The following is a 27,302-nucleotide window of genomic DNA, read 5'->3' on the forward strand; positions in this document are numbered from 1 at the left end:
ACCACACTGACTCCATCTTGTCAGCTTCATCTTACACCTGAAGTCCTACCCCCTCCCCTTTCTGCATGACTGAGCTTTAATCTACTCACAAGGTATGCGCCCAAGCCAGATAAGTTCTCTGTCAACTTTTACCCTTGCCTCATTTCATATGAAAACTGGAAGAATGCTTTTTGCTGACACAGATGGTTAATGGTCATGAGACCCCTGGGGGAGAGGAGAAACGCCCAGTTCCATATGGTGCTGATGTGCTTCTCACTTGGTAGTCGGGTTCTACATTTAGCTTTGGCCCCTTTAAATCCTCCTGTACCCCTTCCACAGTCCAGTGTGCAGCACCGCTACAAATGCCTCTGGATCATAGTCTGCCCAGACCTGCCTGTATGTAAGTTACCCACAGTAAACTTCATTATTGCACTTTATGGAGTTGCCTGCTGTGTTTTTCAATCTTAAAGTTCCTTCTCAATTCAGAGGATATTATTCCATATCCCTCCTCCCAACAATTTTATTAGAGACGTAAATCTGAGATATCTATTGGTTACCCAAGTGGGGCTATCAAGTAGATAGATATATGAATCTGAAGTCTAGGGTAGAAGTCTAGGCTAGAGATGGATTTAAAGCCATGGGATTGGATAAGATGACTAATGGGATGAGTGGAAATAGAAGAAAAGTTCCAAAGGCTGAGACTTGTGGATCCTCCAATATTTAGCACTTGGGAGGTTAGAGGGGTTCATCAGAGAAGTAGGAGGGAAAGCTTTGCTAGGAACAAAGGTGTTAGGAAGAGAAGAGACTGATAATAGACATATGGGCAGCGGAAGTCATGAAGGGCCTTGAATGCCAGGATAGGGATATCATTGAAGGGTTTCTAAAAAGACAGAGTCATGATCAGATTCAAGACATAGAAAGATTGTTCTGGTAGCACTGTGGGGCTGGAATGGAGGTTAGGAAGGTGTGAGGCTGTAGGCAGGAAGACCAGGGAAGAGGCAAAAGCAATCATGAGGTCATCCAATCAGGCCAAATCAGGATTGATGATCTCCTGATCTGGGATTTCCCTGTCCTTGAGCTCCTGGAGCCCAGGGATTTGTCTGCCAAAGATTCCAGCTGGGTGTTCCTGGCTTGACCTGAACCCTGAGAAGAAATGAATAGTCGGGGCCTCTGTCCGTGGTGCTGATTTGTAAGGTCCTCTCTCCACCTCTTGAAGACACTTCTGTGTTCCTATCTCAGCTTTCAGGACTGGCACAGAATCAACCAGCCCAGCATCACTCTGCATATAGCCAGAGGCTCAGATCCTTGGGATGTGATAAAAGATGTTTTTGTGTGTCTGGCTCCATCTCTTTTCAGATCTCCCAGGGCATGGTTGCTTTGATAGAGTCTTGCTGGCCAGACAGATTGAGAAAGGCCTCATACCTAGGGAATGGAGGGCACTGACCCAGTCACTTTTCTAGACCCCGCCCCACCCCTGTGTTTGAGGTTGTTGGACCTTCATAGTTCCTTAGACTTTTTTCTTATAGGGACAGTTCCTTAGCCTATTTCCCATTCTGCTCAGCAATTATCCTTAACAATCCAAACCCAAACTTTCTGGCCTTTTATATTTGCATGTTGACTTTTCCTGAAAAGCCTTTTTATACCTTCTTCATCGGAATCAATCCTAGGTGCTCTTCAATGCTCAGATTAGGGGTACCTTATTCCAGAAAGCCTTCTCTGATATCCAGGTTGCTTAGGTGTCTCTTTCTTCTCCTACTCTTCCTCTTCTTCTTAATTGACACCAGTTGCACAAAATTGGCTTATCTGTAATCTTGGCTCATGACACTGCCATTATTAGTCTTTGCATAGACCTATTTTCCTCCCTCCTTCCCTCCTCTTCCCTCCTTCCTTCCTTTCTCCCTTTCTCCCTCTTTCCTTTCTTTCTCCCTCTCCCTCCTCCTTCTACTCCTCCCTCCCTCTCTCTCTCTCTCTCTCTCTCTCTCTCTCTCTCTCTCTCTCTCACACACACACACACACACACAGATACAGAAGCTCACAACCCAACCCAACAAGTAACATCAACAATAATTATAGAGATTGGTTCAAGATGGCAGAGTAGAAGACTGGAGAACAATTATACCACAGAAGTCCACCCATTGGAGTGAAGGCTCTGAGCCCAACGTCAGGCTTCCCAATCTGGGGGTCTGGCAATGGGAGGAGGAATTCCCAGAGAATCAGACTTTTAAGGCTACTGGGATTTGATTGCAGGACTTTGACAGGACTGGGGGAAACAGAGACTCCACACTTGGAGGGCACATACAAAGTAGTGTGCGCATTAGGACCCAGGAGGAAGGAGCAGTGACCCCATAGGAGACTGAACCAGACCTACCTGCTAGTGTTGGAAGGTCTCCTGTAGAAGCAGAGAAGTGGCCATGGCTCACCAAGGGGACAAGGACACTGGCAGCAGGAGTTCTGGGAAGTACTCCTTGGTGTGAGCCCTCCTGGAGTCCACCATTAGCTCCACCACAGAGCCTCTAGGCTCCAGTGCTGGGTCACCTCAGACCAAACAACCAACAGGGAGGGAACTCAGCCCCACCCATCAGCAGACAAGTGGATTAAAGTTACTGAGCCCTGCCCACCAGAGCAACACCCAGCTCTACCTACCACCAGTCCCTCCCATCAGGAAGCTTGCACAAGTCTCTTAGATAGCCTCATCCACCAGAGAGCAGACAGCAGAAGTGAGAAGAACTACAGTCTTGCAGCTTGTGGAACGAAAACTACATTCACAGAAAGACAGGCAAAATGAAAAGGCAGAGGACTATGTACCAGATGAAGGAACAAGATAAAACCCCAGAGACACAACTAAATGAAGTGGAGATGGGCAACTTTCCAGAAAAAGAATTCGGAATAATGATAGTGAAGATGAGCCAGGACCTCAGAAAAAGAATGGAGGCAAAGATCGAGAAGATGCAAGAAATGTTTAACAAAGACCTAGAAGAATTAAACAAGAAACACCTAGAAGAATTAAAGAGCAAACAAACAGAGATGAACAATACAATAACTGAAATGAAAAATATACTAGAAGGAATCAATAGCAGAATAACTGAGGCAGAAGAACGGATAAGTGACCTGGAAGACAGAATGGTGGAATTCACGGCTGTGGAAGAGAAAAAAGAAAAAAGAATGAAAAGAAATGAAAACAGCCTAAGAGACCTCTGGGATAACATTAAACACACCAACATTCACATTATAGGGGTCCCAGAAGGAGTAGGGAGAGCGAAAGAACCTGAGAAAATATTTGAAGAGATAATTGTTGAAAACTTCCCTAACATGGGAAAGGAAAAAGCCACCCAAGTCCAGGAAGTGCAGCAAGTCCCAGGCAAGATAAACCCAAGGAGAAACACACTGAGACACAGAGTAATCAAACTGACAAAAATTTAAGACAAAGAAAAATTATTAAAAGCAACAAGGAAAAACGACCAATAACATACAAGTGAACGTCCATAAGGTTAACAGGAGATTTCTCAGCAGAAACTCTACAAGCCAGAAGGGAGTGGCACAATATATTTAAAGTGATGAAAGGGAAGAACCTACAACCAAGATTACCCTAGCCAGCAAGGATCTCATTTAGATTCAGCAGACAAATCAAAAGCGTTACAGACAAGCAAAAGCTAAGAGAATTCAGCACCACCAAACCAGCTCTACAACAAATGTTAAAGGAACTTCTCTAAGTGGGAAACACAAGAGAAAAGGACCTACAAAAACAAACCCAAAACAATTAAGAAAATGGTAATAGGAACATACATATCGATAATTACCTTAAATGTGAATGGATTAAATACTCCAACCAAAAGACACAGGCTCACTGAATGGAAAAACAAGACCCACATATATGTTGTCTACAAGAGACCCACTTCAGACCTAGGGACACATACAGACTGAAACTGCAGGTATGGAAAAAGATATTCCATGCAAATGGAAATCAAAAGAAAGCTGGAGTAGCAATACTCATATCAGATAAAATAGACTTTAAAATAAGGAAATAAGGAATGTTACAAGAAACAAGGAAGGACACTACATAATGATCAAGGGATCAATCCAAGAAGAAGATATAACAATTATAAATGTATATACACCCAACATAGGAGCACCTCAATATGTAAGGCAAATGCTAACAGCTCTAAAAGGAGAAATCGACAGTAACACAATAATAATGGGGGACTTTAACACCTCACTTACACCAATGGACAGATCGTCCAGACAGAAAATTAATAAGGAAACACAAGCTTTAAATGACACAAGAGACCAGACAGACTTAATTGATATTTATAGGACATTCTATCTGTAAACAGCAGATTACACTTTCTTGCAAGTGCACATGGAATATTCTCCAGGATAGACCACATCTTGGGTCACAAATTGAGCCTCGGTAAATTTAAGAAAATTGAAATCATATCAAGTATCTTTTCTGACCACACTATGAGATTAGAAATAAATTACAGAGAAAAAAACATAAAAAACGCAAACACATGGAGGTTAAACAATACATTTCTAAATAACCAAGATATCACTGAAGAAATCAAAGAGGAAATCAAAAAATACCTAGAGACAAGTGACAATGAAAACATGACAATCAAAAACCTGTGGGATGCAGCAAAAGCAGTTCTAAGAAGGAAGTTTATAGCAGCAGAATCCTACCTCAAGAAACAAGAAAAATCTCAAATAAACAATCTAACCTTACACCTAAAGCAACTAGAGAAAGAACAAACAAAACCCAAAGTTAGTAGAAGGAAAGAAATCATAAAGATCAGAGCAGAAATAAATGAAATAGAAACAAAGAAAACAATAGCAAAGATCAATAAAACTAAAAGCTGATTCTTTGAGAAGATAAACAAAATTGAAAAACCTTTAGCCAGACTCATCAAGAAAAAGAGGGTGAGGACTCAAATCAATAAAATTAGAAATGAAAAAGGAGAAGTTACAATGGACACTGTAGAAATACAAAGCATCATAAGAGACTACTACAAGCAATTCTATGCCAATAAAATGGACAACCTGGAAGAAATGGACAAATTCTTAGAAAGGTATAACCTTCCAAGACTGAACCAGGAAGAAATAGAAAATATGAACAGACCAATCACAAGTAATGAAATTGAAACTGTGATTAAAAATCTTCCAACAAACAAAAGTCCAGGACCAGATGGCGAATTCTATCAAGGTGAATTCTATCAAGGTGAATTCTATCAAGCATTTAGAGAAGAGCTAACACCCATCCTCCTCAAACTCTCCCAAAAATTGCAGAGGAAGGAACACCCCCAAATTCATTCTACGAGGCCACCATCACCCTGATACCAAAACCAGATAAAGATACTACAAAAAGGAAAATTACAGACCAATATCACTGATGAATATAGATGCAAAAAACCTCAACACAATACTAGCAAACAGAATCCAACAACACATTAAAAGGATCATACACCATGATCAAGTGGGATTTATCAGGGATGCAAGGATTCTTCAGTATACACAAATCAATCAATGTGATACACCATATTAAAAAATTGAAGAGTAAAACCCATATGAGCCTCTTAATAGATGCAGAAAAAGCTTTTGACAAAATGCAACACCCATTTATGACAAAAATTCTCCAGAAAGTGGGCATAGAGGAAACCTACCTCAACATAATAAAGGCCATATATGACAAACCCACAGCAAACATCATTCTCAGTGGTGAAAAACTGAAAGCATTTCCTCTAAGATCAGAAACAAGACAAGGATGTCCACTCTTGTCACTATTTTTCAACATAATTCTAGAAGTCTCAACCATGGCAATCAGAGAAGAAAAAGAAATAAAATGAATACAAATTGGAAAAGAAGAAATAAAATTGTCACTGTTTGCAGATTACATGATACTGTACATAGATAATCCTAAAGATGCCAGCAGAAAACTACTAGAGCTAATCAGTGAATTTGGTAAAGTAGCAGGATACAAAATTAATGAACAGAAATCTCTTGCATTCCTATACACTAACAGTGAAAGATCAGAAGGAGAAATTAAGGAAATAATCTCAGTCACCATTACAACCAAAAGAATAAAATACCTAGGAATAAACTTACCTAAGGAGGCAAAAGACCTGTACTAAGAAAACCATAAGACACTGAAGAAAGAAATCCAAGATGACACAAACAGATGGAGAGATATACCATGTTCTTGGATTGGAAGAATCAATATTGTGAAAATGACTATACTACCCAAAGCAATCTACAGATTCAATGCAATCCCTATCAAATTACCAATGGCATTTTTTACAGAACTAGAACAAAATTTAAAATTTGTATGGAGACACAAAAGACCCCGAATAGCAAAAGCAATCTTGAGGGAAAAAAACAGAGCTGGAGGAATCAGACTCCCTGACTTCAGACTATACTACAAAGCTACAGTAATCAAGAGAATATGGTACTGACACAAAAACAGAAATATAGATCAATGGAACAGGATAAAAAGCCCAGAGACAAACACAGATACCTATGGTCACCTAATCTATGACAAAGGAGGCAAGGATATAAAATGGAGAAAAGACAGCCTCTTCAATAAGTTGTGCTGGGAAAACTGGACAGCTCCATGTAAAAGCATGAAATTAGAACACTCCCTAACACCATACATGAACATAAACTCAAAATGGATTAAGGACTTAAATGTAAGACTGGACACTCTAAAACTCTTAGAGGAAAACATAGGAAGAACACTCTTTGACATAAATCACAGCAAGATATTTTTTGATTCACCTCCTAGAGTAATAGAAATAAAAATAAACAAATGGGACCTAATGAAACTTAAAAGCTTTTGCACAGCCAAGCAAATTATAAAAAAGATAAAAGAGAACCCTCAGAATGGGAGAAAATATTTGCAAACAAATCAATGGACAAAGGATTAATCTCCAAAATATATAAACAGCTCATGTAGCTCAATATTAAAAAAACAAAAAACCCAATCCAAAAATGGGCAGAAGACCTAAATAGACATTTCTCCAAAGAAGATATACAGATGACCAAGAAGCACATGAAAAGCTGCTCAACATCACTAATTATTAGAGAAATGTAAATCAAAACTACAACTCACACTGGTCAGAATGGGCATCATCAGAAAATCGATAAACAACAAATGCTGGAGAGGGTGTGGAGAAAAGGGAACCCTCTTGCACTGTTGGTGGGAATGTAAATTGATACAGCCACTATGGAGAACAGTATGGAGGTTCCTTAAAAAACTAAGAATGGAATTACCATATGACCCAGCAATCCCACTACTAGGCATATACTCAGAGAAAAACATAATTCAAAAAGACACATGTACACCAATGTTCATTGCAGCACTGTTTACAATAGCCAGGTCATGGAATCAACCTAAATGCCCAATGATAGACCAATGGATAAAGAAGATGTGGTACATATATAAAATGGAATATTACTCAGCCATAAAGAAGAATGAAATTGGATCATTTGTAGAGACGTGGGTGGACCTAGAGACTGTCATACAGAATGAAGTAAGTCAGAAAGAGAAAAATAAATATCGTATTTTAACACATATATGTGGAATCTAGAAAATGGTACAGATGAACCAGTTTGCAAGGCAGAACTAGAGGCACAGATGTAGATAACAAACGTATGGACACCAAGTGGGGAAAGCAGGGGTGGGGGTGGGGGTGGTGGGATAAATTGGGTGACTGGGATTGACACGTATACACTAATATGTATAAAATGGATAACTGATAAGAACATGCTGTATAAAAAATAATAAAATAAAATTCACAAAAGAATAGCAAAATACAAAAACGAAAACAATAATTACATTTAAGTGTCCATCCCCTTTCCCCGTCCCATGTAAACACCATCCTGAAATTTCTATTTGTCATTTCTTTGATTTTCAAAACAAACACACATACACACTTTTTGTAGTTCTAGCTTTTTTTGAAATTTACGAAAGAATATCATGCTGTATACAATCTTCTGAGACTTGCTTTTTTCTTTTAATATAAATATTACCAATATTCAACCAAATTGTAATATGGGCTTTGGTTCATTCAATTTTGCTGCTGCATATAAAATATCCTTTTCTGAAAATATATCACAATTTACCGATTTCCTGTCAATGGATATTAATGGAGTTGTGTCTATTATTTTGCTATTACAAAGAGTACTGCTAAAAATATTATTGTACATGTATCCTGGTGCATCTCTCCTCATACACACCCACACTTACATACACACACACATACATATCTTGAAGTGGAATTTCTGGGTTGTAGAGTATCTGAAAATTTAAACTTATAAGATAATACTAAATTTTTAATCAAAATGGTTGTGTAAATTTACACTTCCACGCACAGTGTATAGTAGAATAGTTGACCAACATTCTTTCTAACATTTGCTATTGTCAGACTTCTTTATTTATTTTTTATTTTTAACCATTTTAATTGAAGTATAGTTAATTTACAATGTTGTGTTAGTTTCAGGTGTACAGCAAAGTGATTCAGTTATATCTATATATATCTATATCTCTCTCCATATATACATAAATATATTCTTTTTTCAGATTCTTTTCCATTATAGGTTATTACAAGATATTGAATATAGTTCCCTGTGCTATGCTCTCAGACTTCTTAATCTTTGTAAATTGAATGGGGTCATTGGGATTTCATTGTAGCCTTTGTTTTCCTTTACCTGATTACTAATGAGGTTCAGCAAATGTTTATTAAAGATTTGGTTTCCTTTTCTGTGAAATGCCTAATTGTGACTTTAGTTCATTTTTCTATTGTTTTTCCTTCTATGAATGACTTGAGGCATTTTATACATTCTTTATATGTCTTTTGTTGGTTTTCTGTTACAATTGTATTTTTTCCAGTTTGTAAATTATTGCTTATCTTTCTTTAAAATGTCTTTTAATGGACAGAAGTAATTATTTTAATATAGCTCATTATTCTTTTTGTTTTATGATTAGCTCTTTTATTGTAAATTGTTTAAGAAATTACTTCCCACGTCAAAGTTATAAAAATATTAACCTGTATTTTGTACTAAATGCTTCAAAGTCTTATATTTTCCATTTTGGTCCTTAGTTCATCTTGAACGGATTTTTTGTGTATAGGGCAAAATATGGATCCAGTTTCACATTTTTCATTTCTGTCATATTACATGATAGGTCTGCTTGGGGATTGTCTATTCTAATTCATATTGGCCATTTCTATCATCATACTGTCTTAATTACCGTGATTTCATAATATATTCTGATAACTGGTAGGGCAAGTCTTTCCTCCCTTTTCTTCTTCAGAAATATCTAGGATATTCTTGGCCCTTTCCTCTTCCATATTAGTTTACAATCAGTTTGTTAGGTTGAATTTTAAAAAAGCTCTATGGAGATTTTGATTGAGGTTGAATTGAATCTAAAATTAACCGTATTAAATATTTCTATTTGGAGACATGGGATAGATATGTCTCTATTTATTTAAATCTTTCATATCTTTCAGTAAGGTTTTCCCCCCAGCTTTTAATTTGGGAACAATAATCAGGACTCTATATATCCACAAGAGTAGTAAATCAATACCTGCGCGCCCTTGAAATGTTTGCTTTAGCTCTCTATATTTATATAAGTATTAATGTATCCTTTTGTTCTGAACAATTTGAGGGTAACTTACTCTCAAGTTATGAAATTGTACTCCCAAATATTTCTGCATATAACTCCCAAGTACATAGATGTTCTTCTGCATGAGCACAGTGTAATGATCATATTCAGGAAATTTGACACTGATGCATTATTATTTTCTAATATAAAGTTCTTAACAAAAAGTCTTCAATTGCTCCTTTAATGTCCTTCGTAGCTGATTTAAAAAGCATCAGGATCAAATCAAAGATCTCACACCATATTTAATTGCTTTGTCTTTTTTCTCCTTTAATCTAGAGCAGTTCCCCACCTGTCATTAACCTGTGTGAATTTTTGTCTTTTGTGATATTTTTGAAAGTACAGGCCAGTTGTTTTGCAAAAATGTCCTTCAATTTAGATTCCAAATGGTTGTCAAATATACACTCCCACCAGGAAGTGTTGTATGATTGTTTCCTCAAGGTTAGATTCAGGTAAAACATTTGTGGCAGGAATACTATAACACTGCGATGTCCATCTCAGTGTATCACATTTGAAGGTACAGTGTCATCTGTGTAATTACTGGTGAAGTTAGATTTGATCATTTGGCTGAGGAAGTATCTCTCAGTAATTTATTGTAATTATTTACATGTAGATCTTACACAACTTTTAGTTACTATTATGCCTAAGCACTTTATAATTTTGTTGCTATTACAGTTAGAACCTTTTAAATATTGTTTTCTATGGCAATTGTTGGTTGCTGGTATATAGAAATGCAATGACCTTTGTATATTGCCTTTATGTCCAATTGCCTTGCTCTCCTAATAATTCTAATAATTTGTGGATTTTTTTGTTTTGTTTCATTTTATGTGGACAATCATATTATCTGTATTTAATGACAGCTTTATTTCTCCCCTTCCAGTCATTTATGCCTGAATGTCTTTTTCATTTATTAGGGTTGAAGTTTCTCCTTTGTGCTCTCAGCCCCAGTGCTTCCGTGTCATGCAAAAATTTTTCTCTTCTGAACCTAAATTCTAAGGAAGGACCAAATATATGTGTTTCCTTGCCAGTTGGTCCCTGTCTGTTGTCTTAACTTCTTTCTGTCCCTGTGAGTCTTTGTCAATATCCATGTCTTAAGAAATTTCTATAGGTTGTGGGAACCAGGATACATTTCTCTGGTGGAAACCCACCTGTGGAGTCTAACAAGATTAGTGGGGTGAAGTTAAAACAAAGCTTTGAAGGTGAGGGCAACTCCTTCAGGAGCTGGTCCAGGAATTCCAGTGAGAAGGTATTACAATGTGTGGCAAGGTCTTGAGAGTCTTACCTTATGCTCAGAGACAGCTGTGGCTTTGGCTGGTTGACTCTGTTGACCTCCTACCACTTTTCCCTGTTCACTGCTTTGGGGGAAAGGGGATTGAGGAGCAGAAAGGATTATGCCAAGAGATGCTGTGATTGGAGACCTGTAGGTCATCCTGGGCTTGGCTCTATCCTCTGTTGTTTTAGGGCTGAACAACTGGGTCCTTGGGACAGGCTGGCACAACAGCAGGTCTTTCCTTAACTCCTCCAGTCATGCACAGTCCTCATCCCACCCCATCAATACCTGCCTGAAGCATGGCTGCCTCTCCCACCAGATTGGAGCTCCTCAAGGGCAGGGCCAACTTCTTATATCTTCCTGTGGTCCCTAGCACCCAGCACGTTGGGGAAGGGACATCAGAAAATGCTTGACCATTAACATTTGTGGGGTAGCTCAGATCATGTCTGTCCACAGACATTATCCAGGCATAATCTCTTTTCCCAAAAGTCACGACAATTCTTTGAAACATGGTAGGGATCATCACCCATTTTATAGCCAAGTAAATAGAGGTGCAGAGAGGTAAGCGATACATCCAGTTTCACACTGCTGCTAAGTGGCTGGCAGTCTATACGCTGCTTCACATCTGCTGCCTCTGGAGGGATCCACATCCGGAGGGAGGCTGGTGTTCTCCCACTGGGGAATGCTCAATGTAGGGAGATTCCTACTGTGGTTGGGGTGATAGGGAGCTCTGTCTGGTTTCAGCCTCCTGTGATTCTTTCCCCGGTGGTGTCTGTTCCTTTTGGCCAGCAGAGGGAAGCACTGAAACACAGAACTTTCTAAAGCCCAGGACTGCTTTGGGTTCACCCTCCCTTTCCACGGTCAGAGCCTCAGTAGAGTTCTAGGCAAGTAATAATGACTGCTGTTTACTGAACGCCTACTATGTGCCACAATTATTATCATATATATTATTATTTTTTTTTTTTTGTGGTACGTGGGCCTCTCACTGTTGTGGCCTCTCCCGTTGTGGAGCACAGGCTCCGGACGCTCAGGCTCAGTGGCCATGGCTCACGGGCCCAGCTGCTCCGCGGCATGTGGGATCCTCCCGGACCGGGGCACGAACCCATGTCCCCTGCATCGGCAGGCGGACTCTCAACCACTGCGCCACCAGGGAAGCCCATATATATTATTTTTAATCTTTAAAACAACTGCACGTGGAAGGGAGGACAGTCTTCATTTTCCAGATGGGGAAACTGGCTCAGAAATTAAGTCACTTTCCTGTGGCCGTGGAACTGGTAAATGGTATACCTGGGATGTGAACCAGGTCTGCCGGTTCCAAAGGATTGGTGTGTCTCCTTAGCAAGTTCAGGACAAATGTCTGTTGAACAAACTTGTTGAATGGGAGGGTCCCCCTCCCTCCCAGACACGCTACTCCTCCAAGCCATCCTACTTCTTGGGGTTGACACCACACAGAGCTGAGTGCAGATCTCCAGCTTGAGGAGGAAATCACCCTGCTCCCTGCCTTCTACCTCCTGATTCTGTCACTGCCCAAAGTCTCCCATAATGTCTTTTTCTTCTTCCTTTCTGAAGCTGCCTCCAATGCTTCTTTTCCATCCAAAGCTGGGACAGGAAACAGGAGCTTGGGGCTAGAGTCTGGGACACTGGACTGGACTGGACTGCTGACCTCTGACCTCTGGTCTTGCTGCTACTAGTCTTACACCCAGGTGCTCCTCAGTGGCCACTGCCCTAGTATAAGCCTCCACCTTCTCTTGTCAGCCCTCCTCACTGCTCTCCTACCCTCTAGGCCTTTCCACCTCTCCACACTAATCCCCACATTAGCCAGAGTGGCTAATGCCTCAGTTCTCTTCAAATCTTTCAGCCCTCCCCATGGCCTCTAGGGTAGAGCCCCAGCTCCTCAGCCTGGCCTGCAAGGCTTGGTGTGATCTGGGTCTGGCCTTCCTCTCCAGCCTCTTCCCTCAGTCTGCCCCATCCTCATGCCCAGTGCCCCGGCATGACTCAACAACTGGCTGGCTGTCCCCTGCCTCTGTGGTCGTGGCCATCCACATTATTTTCTCTGCTAGGGAAGGCTTGCTTATCGTTCCAGACTCAATTCTAGGGACTCTCTTCTGGGCATGCTTCCATGACCTCTCTTTCCACCCCAGCTGGAACAAATTCCTCCTCCACTCCCTTCCCTGTGGTTCCAGTAATGGGAAGCACTTCCCTGCCCTAACTCGTTCTGCGTTTTTCTCTCCCACTCCTCTGTGAGTTCCTCCATGTCTGAGATAGTTCTGTGTCCCCAGCACTCAGTACGGGGCCCAGCACATGGTAGTAGCTTAGTGGGTGTCTGTTGAAAGCATGATGGCTTTACTGCTCAGGCCTGCGGCTTCAGGCTCCAGCTGCTGCAATCTCCTCTGAAGTTATGGGAAAACTGGGCAAAGCTGTATGAAGAAAGAGCTGGCTTCAATGTCCCTGCTGGTCAGGCTCCCTCTGCCTCTGGACACCCTTCCACATTGAGTAAGCATCCCCCACCATATCCCGCCATGGCCAGAGGGAGATCCTGCCTTGGAGTTCTGCCTTGGCATAAGCCTTGGGGCACATTCCCTCCTTCCTTCTCTCCCAGCCACTTCCCTCTCCAAAAGTCTGCCAAGAGTCTATAAACTGTGCAGCTCCTGGCATCCCCTGTTGCCTCCTGGCTTTACTCACCCTCTGTTGTCAATGGTCAGGAGAGAGGGTGAGGGAGCAGGTGGGGTTGGAGATAGGAGAGAGCGGAGGTGGAGAGGGTGAGTCATACCTTGATGTTCTAGGGCTTCCATCTTCTCGGTGAAGGGGCAAGGAGAAGTAACTCCTCCTCTTTGGCACTTTTTGCAGGGAAGGGGATGAATGATTTAATAACAGGAACCCCAACATCTTCCCTGAGGGCAGGTCCTCAGAGGCACCTGGAGCCAGCAGGTGCCTGCTTTTTAGCAGAACCTGATTCACATTTTCTGCCCTTGTCTTGTCCTCTCCCACTCACAGACATGTTTGCATTACATAAGTTCTGATTTGCTTTACTATTAGACAAACTACTATTTGTGGAGGGATTCACTTTTCAATCCATCTATGCTGATTTTTTTTTTGCGGTACGCGGGCCTCTCACTGTTGTGGCCTCTCCTGTTGCGGAGCACAGGCTCCGGACGCACAGGCTCAGCGGCCATGGCTCACAGGCCCAGCCCCTCCGTGGCACGTGGGATCTTCTCGGATCGGGGCACGAACCCGTGTCCCCTGCATCGGCAGGCGGACTCTCAACCACTGCGCCACCAGGGAAGCCCCAAGATGATGCTCTTAATTGGAGTTTTTGGCTGCCCCAGGCAGCTAGTATGTCTGATGAGGAGGTAGTGGGGGCCAGGCAAGGTTTGGTCGGTGTGTGGCTTGAACACCAGGTGAGGGCTTGCCCTTCTCAGCCAGACCCCTGAGGGCAGAAATTATTGGGAACTTACATCTGGAAAATGCCGAGAGGGGTGGAGCTGGACAGGGTCTGAGGGGAGGGCTATAAGAGTCCACCCTCATGCGGAAACATGCCCTCCTACCTGGGTTCCTCCAGAGGGGAACAGAAGCCCTGTTTACCTGAGGTCACACTGCCATTGGGTCTAGCTGAGGGAAAACACTGAGTCATTATCCCTAGTAGGAGAGGGAAGGGAAAAGTAGGAAAGAAGAGAGGAAGGAGGGTGAGAGACAAGTAAATTGGTCTTTTTGGAATGTCAGATGGAGTTTTCTCTGATGTGCCAAACACACCCCTCCCCACTATGTGTTCTAAAGCAATTGAGAAATACTCATATCTCTTTTCTTGGTACCTGGGAAACTAGGTATTTACACAGGGTTCCCAATTTTTTTGACTCCCCAGGACCAGGCTGGTAGAGCTGACCATTGACTCAGGGTCCACTGAACTAATCAGGGCAATAAAATGGGAGTAGCACATACATTTATTATTTATTTATTTATTTATTGGCTGTGTTGGGTCTTCGTTGCTGTGCGTGGGCTTTCTCTAGTTGCAGCGAGCAGGGGCTACTCTTCCTTGCTGTGTGTGGGCTTCTCCTTGCAGTGGCTTCTCTTGCTGTGGAGCATGGGCTCTAGGCACGTGGGCCTCAGTAGCTATGGCACACGGGCTTCAGTAGTTGTGGCTCGCAGGCCCTAGAGCACAGGCTCAGTACTTGTGGCGCACGGGCTTAGTTGCTCCGCGGCATGTGGGATCTTCCCAGACCAGGGCTTGAACCCGTGTCTCCTGCATTGGCAGGCGGATTCTATTTTTGTTTGTTTTGTGGAGAAGGTAAACTTGTATTTTATTTTGCCCAAGGAGGGGAACAGAAATCACCTTAATATAACATTGCCTTTCCTGTTGTCGCAGTCACAGTCACATCAGCAGGCCAGAAAAGCCATCCCATTCCTGCGGTAGGCACTTGTGAATGTGGAAAGGGGGCCAGTCTTATGGCCGTAGCGTTGAACGGCCTCTCTGATGCGTCAGGGCTGGATGGCATTGATGTGAGCCTCAACACCACGGGCCGCGGTGCTCTTTTTTCTTTTGCTTCGTTTGGTTTTAGCTGAGTCTTTTCTAGCACTCCCATTCCCTAGGGATCCTCATGTGGTTCTCCCTGAGAGCTGTGATCCAGATGATGGAGCGCTTGGTGTAGGAGGAGGGGTGTTCTCAGGAGAGTCTGGGTAGGACCTCAGGCAAGATCCCTCAGCAGAGCTGTGATACTGAATGAAGGTGGCAGAAATGGCATGGCTGAAGGGGTCTCCTGCCTTGGTTACCACGTCCTGCCTCATGAGAAGAGCCAGGTCCACTAACTGTGCCACAGTTTCGTACGCTAAATATGCTAAAATTTCCATAGCGACAACATTGGGCTTTATCTCCATACTGCTGCAGTCCAACCAGTCTCGAAATTTGGAGGCTTTTCTGGAGAAACTTAATTGTCTACTTTCACAGAATTCTGCATATTGAGCTGAATCCATAATTCGAGTTTGTCTTTCTGCTCTCTCCATTCTTTCTTGTGTAACTTCATCAATTTCATCATCTTCAAACATTGCCAAGAATTCTCCTGTTTGGTCAATAGAGTTGAGAAAGTCTTGAGCTTTTTATCTTTTGCTCACATTATTACTGCCACTCAATTTGTCTCCCAGAAGATCATCCTTGTCGATGCCTTTGACAATCTTTGATTTGTAGTCTCGGAAAAACATGTACTTTAGTAGTCTTCTAAGTTTTTTCTTATCTTTGTACATCAAAAACAGAAGATCTTCAGCAGAGATTACCCTTGCTCCCCGAAGTTGAGAAACTTCAGCAGCGTGCTGTAACAGGTTGATTAACTGAGTGTGTACTACATCTTCTACCAAAACTGCTGTTTCACGGAGAGGCCTCCTAGAATCACCTAAAGAAAACCCATATATTTTGGTAAGATGCACTTTCTCCAACCACAGCTACATTCATCCACATGCAGTGGCAATGGACAGCCTCTGTCTCGCATCATACTCTGCAATTCTGCTGCAAAACTTATAGACTTCCCTGTTCTTCCACCACCTGAAGTGGCAGTAGATATTGGGCTGGCTGCAGTATTATTCGTCTGTGGCTTAAATGGACAGGTCACTTGCTGGCCTTATTCCAGATAGCTCATCTCTGTTCTAGGAACGCTTGTAGACCCGGCTGCGCGTCGCGCGTGGAGAATGTGGGGTTAGAGATGGTTCGGTTTTGGCAGCGGTGGCGGCGGCCGGGGACACGCCTGGAAAGGGACGCGGGGCGGGGAGGGGAGTCGCTGAGCGTGTCTAAAGGGAAAGGGTGGCTGGGCGCATCTGGGGGGACAAGATGGCATGAGCTCGACTCTCTCTGTGGGGCGGGGGTTGGCGGAGGTGGAGGAGGGAGGGCTACGAACGCCCCCACCACTCTCCGGCAGGCGGATTCTTAACCACTGCGCCACCAGAGATGTAGAATTAACATGTAGGCCCCACCCCCTGCCTTCTGACCCGAGTCATCTCAGCCCTGCCCACGCACTCAGTTACATAACCAGGAGGCACAGAGCCCTAGGTCTTAGCTTGGGTCTCCCCAGAATGCAGAGCAGATGACTCACCCCAGAAAATAGGAGTGGTGGGTGGCTGGGAAGAGTGACCAGGGGAGGAGGCAAAGCCAATCGGAGCTGGTTACCCCTGGGGGCAAAGGGCTCAGCCCTGCCGGACCGACTGCTGAGGGACTGTTTACACCACAGTATTGCTTGCCTGGGGCATGGGAGGGGAGGGTATTTGTTTATCCACTAGCTCCTTTTCTTCATTGATCATGTTGGGGTCCAGGGCAGCCCACCCCAGAACATGCCTCAGTGGCGTACTGATTATTTTGAATTGAAGTTATTTAAGAAACAGTCCGTATGTAAGGGGGACACTCTGTCTCTCCTCTCTGTCGCCCTGAGAGCGGGAAATAAATCTCCCATGTGAAACTTGCCCTCCCTGTACGAGGAGGTAGAAGGATGCCCTTTTCCCCAGAGATAGGGAAGTCAGGGCTGAGAGTTCACCTCTTTACTGATTTGCTACCCAAGCCCAAACCTGGCTTAAATCCTTTGCTAATCGAGCACCCAAACCTAAGTTTCTTTGTCCTGTCAATTCCTCTCAAATTCACTGTCTCTTTGTCTAAAAAGCATAAAATCTTTGTCTTGCTTTGGCCACTTCTCAGGCCCTATTTCTATGAGACCTCTGTATGCACGCACGAATCGTATTTGTTTCTTTTTCTCTTGTTAATCTGTCTTGCATCAATTTTATTATTAGTCTAGCCACAAGAACTCAAGATGGGTAGGGGGGGAAATTCCCCTTCGCCGACAGTCAAATGTTGCCTCAGAGGTGTCAACTGTCTGGTCCAACCAGGTGTGTGCACCTGTGCTGGCATGGCTGTGCAGACCCGTCTGGGTGCCCCACATGGCAGCTGCAGGGACGTCCTAGGGCAGAAAACTGAGAGATATGAGAGAGGTGAGGTGCCAACAGGCTACACCTGTGTGCAACTGGCTGCTGTAGAAACGGTCAGAGCACAAAGGCGAGCAGAGAGGCAGTGAGATGGGGCATAAATGCTGCTGGAGCAGAGGTACCATCATTTGCCCCCTGGAGAGCACAGAGCATTGCCATGATCTCAGGATCCTCACCAAAGCCCCGTGACACCATCTGATTCACTGACGGGACAAACGGAGGCACCAAGGGCAGCAGGGTTTCATCTGAGGTCACACAGTGAACCACAGAATTGAAACCAGAACCCACATTTCCTGACTCTCACCCAAGGGTCTTCAGTCTACTGGGCTTACACAGAAGTGATCTTCCCAGGAACAGGGTCACCTGGCAGGCAGGGGTGCCTGAGCTCTGGACCCAGGCTCCTGGGAATACTGAGAGAAGTCTTTTTTTGGGGGGGGGCAGAACAATGTTAGAATGTGAGCTCCTTGTCTGTCTTGTTTATCATTTTATTTCAAGTACCCAGTGAAACATCTGGCACATAGTAGGTGCTCAATACATACATGTTGGTGAATGAATGAATCGGTTTGATGACTGATAGGAGAAAATTGGCACCACTGCTGGCTCCTCTTCTCTTGTACACAGATCTCCTCTTTGATGTTTATCTTCTCAGGCACTGACAGATCTTTGTTCACGTTTTGTATGTAACTTAGGTCTGCTGGGTTTTATCTGTTCTGCTCCCTCACCTCTTTTTCTCCTCCCATTTGCCAAGACTATTCCCATATTTCCCAGGGATGCGTCTCTTACTCATTTCTTTCAGAGTGTTACACAGCTCGCTGTTTTACCCAGAACCTAAAGTACCACACCATCCCAGGTGGAAGGGCTGGGGTCTGGCATCCTTGGAAGATCAGGGATTCTAAGACAAGTCCTCCTCCATTATGCTGCATCCTTAGCTGTCCCTGTGGCAAAGCCATCCTTAGGGTGGATCAGAACACCTTGGAAGAAGACCCCTCCTCTCTCTGGTCAGAGCCTGCAGAATAACCAACTTCAGTCCAGCCTAGCCCCTTCACATTCCCCTGCCTCACCATCTACACACTCCATACTTCCCTCCCCTACTTCTCACACTTTCAGGACCAAGGTACTCAGCCAAAGCAGGATGGGATGGCCCGTGAGCAAATACAGCCCGGGTGGAAGGAGCGGGGCTGACAAAGATCAGGAAGCCCCGGATGCCAGGGTGAGGAGCCATCTCCCCTGCCTCCCCCAACTCACTTTGGGCACTGACTGTAGCCCAAAGTGAGTAGCCGTGAAAACCGGCAACGTGCACAGAGCATTGCCATGCTCTCAGGAACCCTACCACCACCCCATGACAAAGGCCATGTGAACAGGAGACAGAGGTGGGCAAGCTCAGAGGAAGGGATGCGTCGAGGACATCAGATGTTTCTGAAACTTTCTCGGTGATTCCAGTGTGCAGCCAAGATGGAGAACTATGGTTCTAGAGACAACTTTTCTTCCCATGAACGTAATCTGATCCCTCCTCTCCCCTATCACGAATTCACACTTACCACTCACTCTATTTGCCTGACATCCCTGGGAAACTGAGGTAAGTGTCAGGCTGAGGATGGGGTGAGCTCTGGGCTCCCCACTAGGCAGCGGCCACTGGGACCCAGCCACAAGAGGGGCCAAATTCACTGTCTAGAGGGGCACCTGTATGGCATTTCCAATATATTTTGCCTTTGGTCAATCAACCTTTTCCCCCTTTCTCTTCCCCACATCCCCTACAATAATAGCCAATCCCTTCAAAGTCCATTCAACAAACAATTATTTATTACGTGCCTACTGTATGCTGGGTACTGGGGAAGAGGAGAGAACCCTGATACAGAGCCTCCCTTGAAGATTTACAGAGCTATGGGTAAGAGTGGGGCGGTGAGGTGGGTGCACGTTGCCCACATTCTCCTAACTCCAGCAAAACTCGGTGCCTGCAGAACCCTCCAGGGTATCCATCCTTTCACTCATCCACCTGAGCGTGGGTTCACTGAGCGCTTGTGTCTTGTCTGCCTCTGCTCAGCCATGCAAACGAGGGAAAAGACTAGCTCAGTCTCTGGCTTGCAGCAGAATGGGTAGATCTGAGGCTAAGGCAAGCATTCTTGATAAAACAAGACAACGGCTGCAAGGGAAAAAGGGAACAAATCCAAGAAGAGCTGCAGACTCAGTTAGAAGACTGGCTCTCATTTGTGTTTCTGAAGTGGAGGAAGGCTTTCTGGAGGAGAAGAGCTATTGGAAAACATTTGGATAAAGGCAGAGGCTCAATGTCTCCATCCCCTTAACACACATACTATTGGATAGAGGGTTATCTCCAAGCTTTTCTTTACAGTTGACATTTTCTACTGGGCTCTTGAGGACAGAGCCAGTGGGAGCTCCACGGAGGCACATTTTGTCTTCCAAGAATCACACTGCCAAGGTAACCCGAGGGGTAGCGGGTAGGAGTAGGGCTTGGGAACTGACTGCTGTCCAGTCTCTGATTCTGGCAACATGGTGACCTCTCTTGGGCTCTAGAAGTGTGGATGGCTGCCGGATTTCAGCCAGGGAGTGGACAACAGGGTGTGTGACAGATAGACCATGAGTGCTGGGTCGTGCTTCTAGCAGGAGGAGGTATGCAGCACCTCTAAGGCCGTCATCAACATCCACCCTGCTGGTCCTCCCTCTGATTCCCTCCTCCTGATTGCCCACCCGGGCTCCAGGCCCCTTCCATGCCAGGCCGGCTCGGAGCCACTGCACACACACGGAGGGGGAGATCTTCCTGGAACACACCTCCAACCACCCTTTCTCCTCACCCACTCTGTGGCTTGGAGCACAGAACACAAAGTTCATTCCACTTTCTCCTCTGTCCAAGGCTCCATGTTAACACTAGACATTCCGGTTTCCCAACATGCTCCTCCTTGTGGTTTTGGCTTCACAATACCCCTAATGTTTTCTTCTCCTCCAAGCTGTGCCCTTCACCATAATCAGATTGTTTCTTGTTCCCTCTTAGGGAGCTCTGCCCAAGCTAACCTCACTTGTAATTCCTTCATGAGCCCTGGCTTGGGGAAGTAAGAGCTGCTGCTGCCTTGCTATGAGCCTTTGGACAATTCCCTGCCCCTCTCTGGGACCAAGTGCCTCACTCCATCAGTCCAGGGGTCATTGAGCTTGCTGATCTCTCCTCATCACCCTGAAAATAATGTTCCCAAGTTCAAGTCTGTACTATGATCTTGGGAGTGGAGTTGGCATTTTTCTGACCCAAGCTCTCCCTTCTGGGGCTAGAATCTTGCCCCTGAAGGTGCCTCACAAAAAAAGACTTAAGCATCATGAGCCTGGCATAAATGCGAGCTCTCCCCGTGGTCCATGTTGAAGGGGACAGCGGAAGCTCTCTTGCAAGAAAGCACAGGCAAGTTGAGCCTCAGTTTCATGATCTGGAAAATGAGTTTAAAGAGTGAGTACCTATGACCTCCTTGTTGGGGTTAAATGAGATAGTGTGTAGAGAGTGCCTGAAACATCCAAGGTAGCTTATATGAAAAGGTGGTCATTATTATGCTGATGATTATACCAAGAATCGCCTTCTGGGTGCTCCTCTAAGGAACCAAATAGGGAAACCCATTGCCTCATTGCTTTGAAGCCCACCATCTAGTTTTTCTTCAGTTGAGTTTTGGTAGAAATCAGCCAGGCTGTCTCCTCTGTTGTCTGTGAATTTGAGGGCTGTCGTCACTGCCCTGTGGAGCTCAGACTAGCCTGGGCTGCTGCCAACAGCAGGGCGTGGTTGGGGTGGGAGCTGGCAGGGTGCCTGGGTTCATAGTATAAGAGAACTTGAGAGCATCAGGAGGCAGGTGGGAAGCTGGGTGGCTGCAACTCAAGCCATGGTGCCTGTTTTGCTCTCCCTGAGCCTCTCCCAGCTGAGCCTGTGGGCTTTTGGACTGATCTTGGTCTTAGACTTCCTCAAGCTCATTCGTCTGCTGCTGGGGAGGGAGATGCTGGCCAGGGCTCTGGACAGCTTCCCAGGGCCCCCCACCCACTGACTCTTCGGGCATGCCCTCGACGTAAGTGACCAGGAGGAGGATGGTGGAAGAAAACGGCCTCCTTACCTTCAGAGAATCTGGCCTAAACCCCTGGGGGCCATGGAGGGAGGCTCTATGCTTGGGCAGAAGAATGGGGTCCTTGGAGCCGTGGTTCCCATTCACCTTTCCCACTGGGTCTCCCCCTCACTCTGTATTCCAAGCTGGCATCAGGTGGGGGTGGGGGATGGGGACACTCAAAAGCTGGGACCCAAGCGGGCCATCATTCTGTCCCATCATTCTGAGGCCCAAGGTTCAGACAGAGCTCTGCTAAGGACTCGGGGATAACATGGGAAAAATACCCCTGGATAGTCTGATACAGCTAGGCAATCTTGTTTAGAGCTTAACCAGTGTTCTCTTTGTTCTGTGCAGTATAAGGTTTCCTTTTTTTAGGGCAGAAAATGGCAGTGAAGGCAGGGACGAGTGGTCTCACCTGAGAGACCTCCGGACCATTTAAACAGTCGGTGACCCCAGAGGTGGGGTCCCCCCTGCCATGCCTATGGACTGGGTGGGGAGCCAGACATCTTCCTGGGGTCAGATTCTGACTCGTCCTTCCCACTTATCTCAGGGCAGCGGGGACCACTTTAGCACGCATTGTCAGGAACAGCTCTTAGTTTCCTGCCTTCGTGGGGATGGAGACCAGAGTTTTCTGAACACAGGACAAGGGACAGCTGCATTGGAATCAACTGTAAGAAGCAGATTCCTTGGCCCCCAAGCTCTGAAGACCCTAATTAACATATTGGAAGTAGGAGTCTGAGTTAAAAAACACCCTCAAGTATTTTGATCTGCAACCAGCATTGGGAACTCAGGTATAGCTGTCAGAGATTAAGGCTCAGAGAGAGGAATAATGACTTCTACTAGCTCCTGGGTACACTTTTCCCACAAGCAGTCTAGAGAATTTTGCCTTTCCTCCATGATTGACACTAGTGGTGAGCTTTACTGCTGGGTGAGGACTGCCCAGGCCTATTCTTGCCCGTACAAATAACTACCCTCTCAGGATGGCCTGGTAATCGACCTGCATCCTGGAGCCACCCAGAAAAGGACAGGGTGGGTCTGGGAGATGAATCAGACCCAGGCTCTGCTCTCAAGGAGCTTACTGTCTAGGGGGGAAAACAGACACCAGAGCCTTCCTTGCCCACAGGCTGCTGGGGTGCCTCACCAGCATTTTGCATCAGCCCCAGGCTTGGTATCTCAGCACTTGTCCCACAGGGTTGTCATCTTCTGTTTACTTGTTTATCTTCCCCACTTGACCATGACCCCTGGAGGATGGAGATCCAGTCTGATTCTTCCCTGTCTCCTCAGGGTCCAGCACAGAGCCTGCCCAGAGTAGGCATCACTGAATGAACAGACGGTGAACGTTAGAGACTAGGGTGGGGTACCAATAGAGGAGATAGTGATGGAGAAGACAAGTGGAGGGGCCAGGAGGTGTTTGGGGGGACTGTACTAAGTACAGAGAAGTTCCCTTCCTGGGAAGGTTGAGGTCTGACCCTAATGTGGGTATGAGAGACATTTAGGAGACCTTCAATCCCTTTCCTCTCATGTCCCCTCCACTTCTCCTTGCCTCCATCAAAGTGGGATTTGCCATCAGCCTGTGGGCTTCCCTGGGGCAGAGACCTTGCTCCCCCACCCTCATGTCAGAGCCAGCTGCCCTCTTCCCCCAGATGCTCCTGTCCCCACCCTGAGAGTGCGTGGAGGACCTGGAACCCAGCTTAGCTCTGGCTTCTTGGCTCTGACACGAGTTAGAGGGCCTTGGCACCAGGAAGGGTGGGCAAGTCCTGGGGGGGTGGTTTCTCTCAGACACTACAAAGGTCTCCTGGGGAACCATGGCGGGCCCAACACCCCTGTGTTCCTCCGGGGATTGTACCTGTGTTCTCAGCTGTGTGGACTTGTGCCGTTTCATTCAGGATGTGATCAGTCCGTACGGCGTAACTGCAAGTTTGATTCTCAGACCTAGTGGTGATGGAAATAGGAAAGGAAGGGCCCCAGGGGCCAGGAAGAACTGTCTATCAGGATTAACTTCTCCCTTCTTGGCCTCCAGTTACAGTCTGTCCTCTACCTGTCAGTCTCCTCAATTCTTAGAATGTGTCACCTTGAGGCAGGGTCATGTCCTAGTCTTCCAGGGCCCGCATCATTCCACTCTGGGGCTCAGGGAGGACCTTGCACATAGTAGGGGCTTCGCCATACTGTCGGCCAGAAGATGGGGCCCCTGGAAGGAGCCCATGACTCTGGCCTGTACTGGGAAGGGGTAAGGGAGAATGCCAACTTCAAGCCCAGGAAAGGTGATCCCCTGAGACTGTAAAGCCCTCTTCCCTGGCCTTGCTCATTGCTGGGACAGTTCCCTTGACCTTGTGCTAGGTAGTGAAGAGCACTGGTCTGGGGGTGTGGCTTATTTTCACTCAGCAGACATTGATCATGGGCCTTCACTGTGCTTCCTCTCCGTGTTTCCCTTTCCTTGTCAATAGTGTGGAGAAAAGCATTTTTACCTTGCTGGGTTAGAAAAGGATCAAAAGAGATAAAGTACAGGTACCGCCTTCCCGCAGGACCGTGTTGCTCGCAGCCTGGAAAGGCCTGGCTGTGTTGCTGGCAGCGGTGATCTGAGGAAGATGACCTACCTGACCATGTGCCTCAAGGAGAGCTTCCGCCTCTACCCCGCTGTGCCCCAGGTGTACCGCCAGCTCAGCAAGCCCGTCACTTTGTGGATGGCCGCTCTCTACCTGCAGGTGGGATGGGGTGGATTCTCGGTGGAACCGGAGTCCTTGCGGGTGCTCTCTGTACCCTCGCACCAGTGGGGAAGAGCCCAGAATTTGTGCTTGGCCTGCGTCCAGGTCCTAGCTCCACAAGGTAGGGGTAAATCCCTCTACCTCTAAGCCTCTGCTTTCCCTTCTGTAACTGGGGATGAGAAGGGTCCCTGCCTTACTGGGTTGTCCTCAGGAGGAAAGAGACAATATTCGTCAGGGCTGTCATGTACCACCATGCAGGTTGGGCCCTGAACAACTTCAGGAGGCACCATTCACTTCGGGTACGATGCTGTGCCATGTACAACCCATACAACCGTGTGTGGTAGCTTTGTGAGGAGTGTTTAATGCTGGGTCTGACACCTAGTAAGCACCAACGAATGGTAGCTGTTACTGCTGATCGCATAATACCATGAACAAGTACTTCCCTTGAGAGTCAGGTAATAGAAAGCAGGAAGTGTGTGATAGTCCTTGCCTGTCCTACCTCGTGGTGGGTGGGTGCATCAGTCCTTTTTCCCTTTTCCTTTCTACAAATGTCTGTGTCCAGTGTTGTGCTCAGTGAGGGGGCTACAGGAAGTAGGTGTGATGATGATCAGAGGTACTTTGATGTGTTGAGGGTGGTCATGGACTCTCTGTCACTGGCAGTGCTCATGCCCACCGTAGGAGCAGTGCAGTGTGGCTCGACCCCGAGGTACGCCATCCCCGGGCCCAGAGGTCAGATGGGGTGGGTGGCTACGGGTTCAGCCTGCCCTAGGACCTGGCAGGTATTTAAGCAAGGCCTGTCCCCTCAGGTCTTCGACCCCCTGCCCTTTTCCCCGGAGAATGTGGTTGGATTTTTGCCTTCATTCTGCTCTCTGCTGGGCCCAGGTAAGGAGAGCCTAACATCCCTGGTCCTCTGGACCAGGGAGGTGAGGATGGAGGATGTCGTTGGGGAGGCATCCTTTGGGGGAACTCTGGGATGAGGGGGACCATGCTGGGTGTGCGGTGACCCTGATGCAGGGGAAGTTCCAGGGACCTTCCTCCTACCATTAGCATAGTCTTGTCCTTGGCAGGTGGGTGGGTGAGTCGTTCCAAGAGAGACCCCCTAAGCCACAGCCCACAGTGTGAACCTACCTGGTCTGAGACCCTCACCATACTCTCAGGGTCTGTTTCTTAAGCCCAGGTCAATCAATCAATCAGCCAGTTATTCATCCAAAAAGAGCTACTGATTTCTGCTGGTCACTTAGAGCACTGGTTTTCATCACTCTGGACACCGTGTAGCCTGATGTCATTTTGTGCTGCTCATCGCAGGAACTGCCTCGCACAGCAGTTTGCCATGAACAAGATGAATGTGGTCACAGCCCTCTGCTTGCTCTGTTTTGAGTTTTCCCTGGACCCCTCAAGGCCACCCATCCAGATGCCCTGCTCTCCAAGAATGGCATCCACCTCCACCTGAAGCCGCTGGGCCCCGGCTCTGGGAAGTAGATCTGCTGAGAGTAGGGCCCCAGCCAGCCCAGGTTGTGGCCTCTCCCTGGGCGCTGCCATCTCCAAGCTGGGTTGTAGAGTAGCTGTGTTCCCTTGTCTTCTGCAGGCTTGTGGATTAGTGGGGAATAGGTACCTGCGTAGACTGTCACCTCGAGGGCAGTGCCACGTAAACATGTGTGTCTATAAATGCTTACTATGCATGTGTTCCAGAGCTCACTCATTCATTCAACAAACATATGGGGAACACCTATTTGCTTCTAGACTCTCCATTCATCTCCCGTAATTGTCCGTCTTTCTAAAATTTACTCAGCGTTTGCTGCAGAAGCTGTGCCTTGCGATTGGCGGTTATGAGCAGGCGCTCACTCACTTCACGTGATAGATGGATGGCTTTCGAGCCTGCCCCTTCACTGAGATCTGTTTCTTTTTTAACTTTGTGTGTATGTTTTTGGAATATAACAGACATAAGGAAAAATTGCTTAAAGCAGAAATACACAAGACAATGAATTTTTTTTTATTTTTTATTTATTTATTTTTTTATTTTTTTATTTTTGCGGTACGCGGGCCTCTCACTGTTGTGGCCTCTCCCGTTGCGGAGCACAGGCTCCGGACGCGCAGGCTCAGCGGCCATGGCTCACGGGCCCAGCCGCTCTGCAGCACGTGGGATCTTCCCGGACTGGGGCACGAACCCGCGTCCCCTGCATCGGCAGGCGGACTCTCAACCACTGCGCCACCAGGGAAGCCCCAAGACAATGAATTTTTTAAAAAATATATTTATTTATTTATTTTTGGCTGTGTTGAGTCTGTTGCTGTGCGCGGGCTTTCTCTAGTTGTGGGGGCTACTCTTCATCACTGTGCGTGGGCTTCTCACTGCAGTGGCTTTTCTTGTTGCAGAGCATGGGCTCTAGACACTCGGGCTTCAGTAGTTGTGGCACGCAGGCTCAGGAGCTGTGGCTCGTGGGCTCTAGAGCACAGGCTCAGTAGTTGTGGTGCATGGGCTTAGTTGCACAAGTGAAGAAATGGTTTCAACAGGTATCATCAGGGAGCAGAGCCCAGTGTCCCAACCATGTCTGGCCCACGGGTGGCTCTCAAGTCTAAGATGTGTCTCCTTCCCTGATCTCTGGATCCTTAGCAGGCCAGTGAGGCAGGACTGAGGAGGCTGTGACCCCACTTAAATACTACGGGAAGGAACCTGCCAAGAT

General features: G+C 46.1%; 1 pseudogene; it reads right to left on the reverse strand.

Moving 5' to 3' along the window:
• Window positions 1–15,197: 15,197 nt before the first annotated feature.
• LOC132431922 (transcription initiation protein SPT3 homolog) lies at window positions 15,198–15,999 on the reverse strand (annotated as a pseudogene).
• Between the last annotated feature and the right edge of the window lie 11,303 nt (window positions 16,000–27,302).

This window comes from Delphinus delphis, chromosome 1 (genome assembly GCF_949987515.2).
Source record: "Delphinus delphis chromosome 1, mDelDel1.2, whole genome shotgun sequence".
Classification (NCBI taxonomy): domain Eukaryota; kingdom Metazoa; phylum Chordata; class Mammalia; order Artiodactyla; family Delphinidae; genus Delphinus; species Delphinus delphis.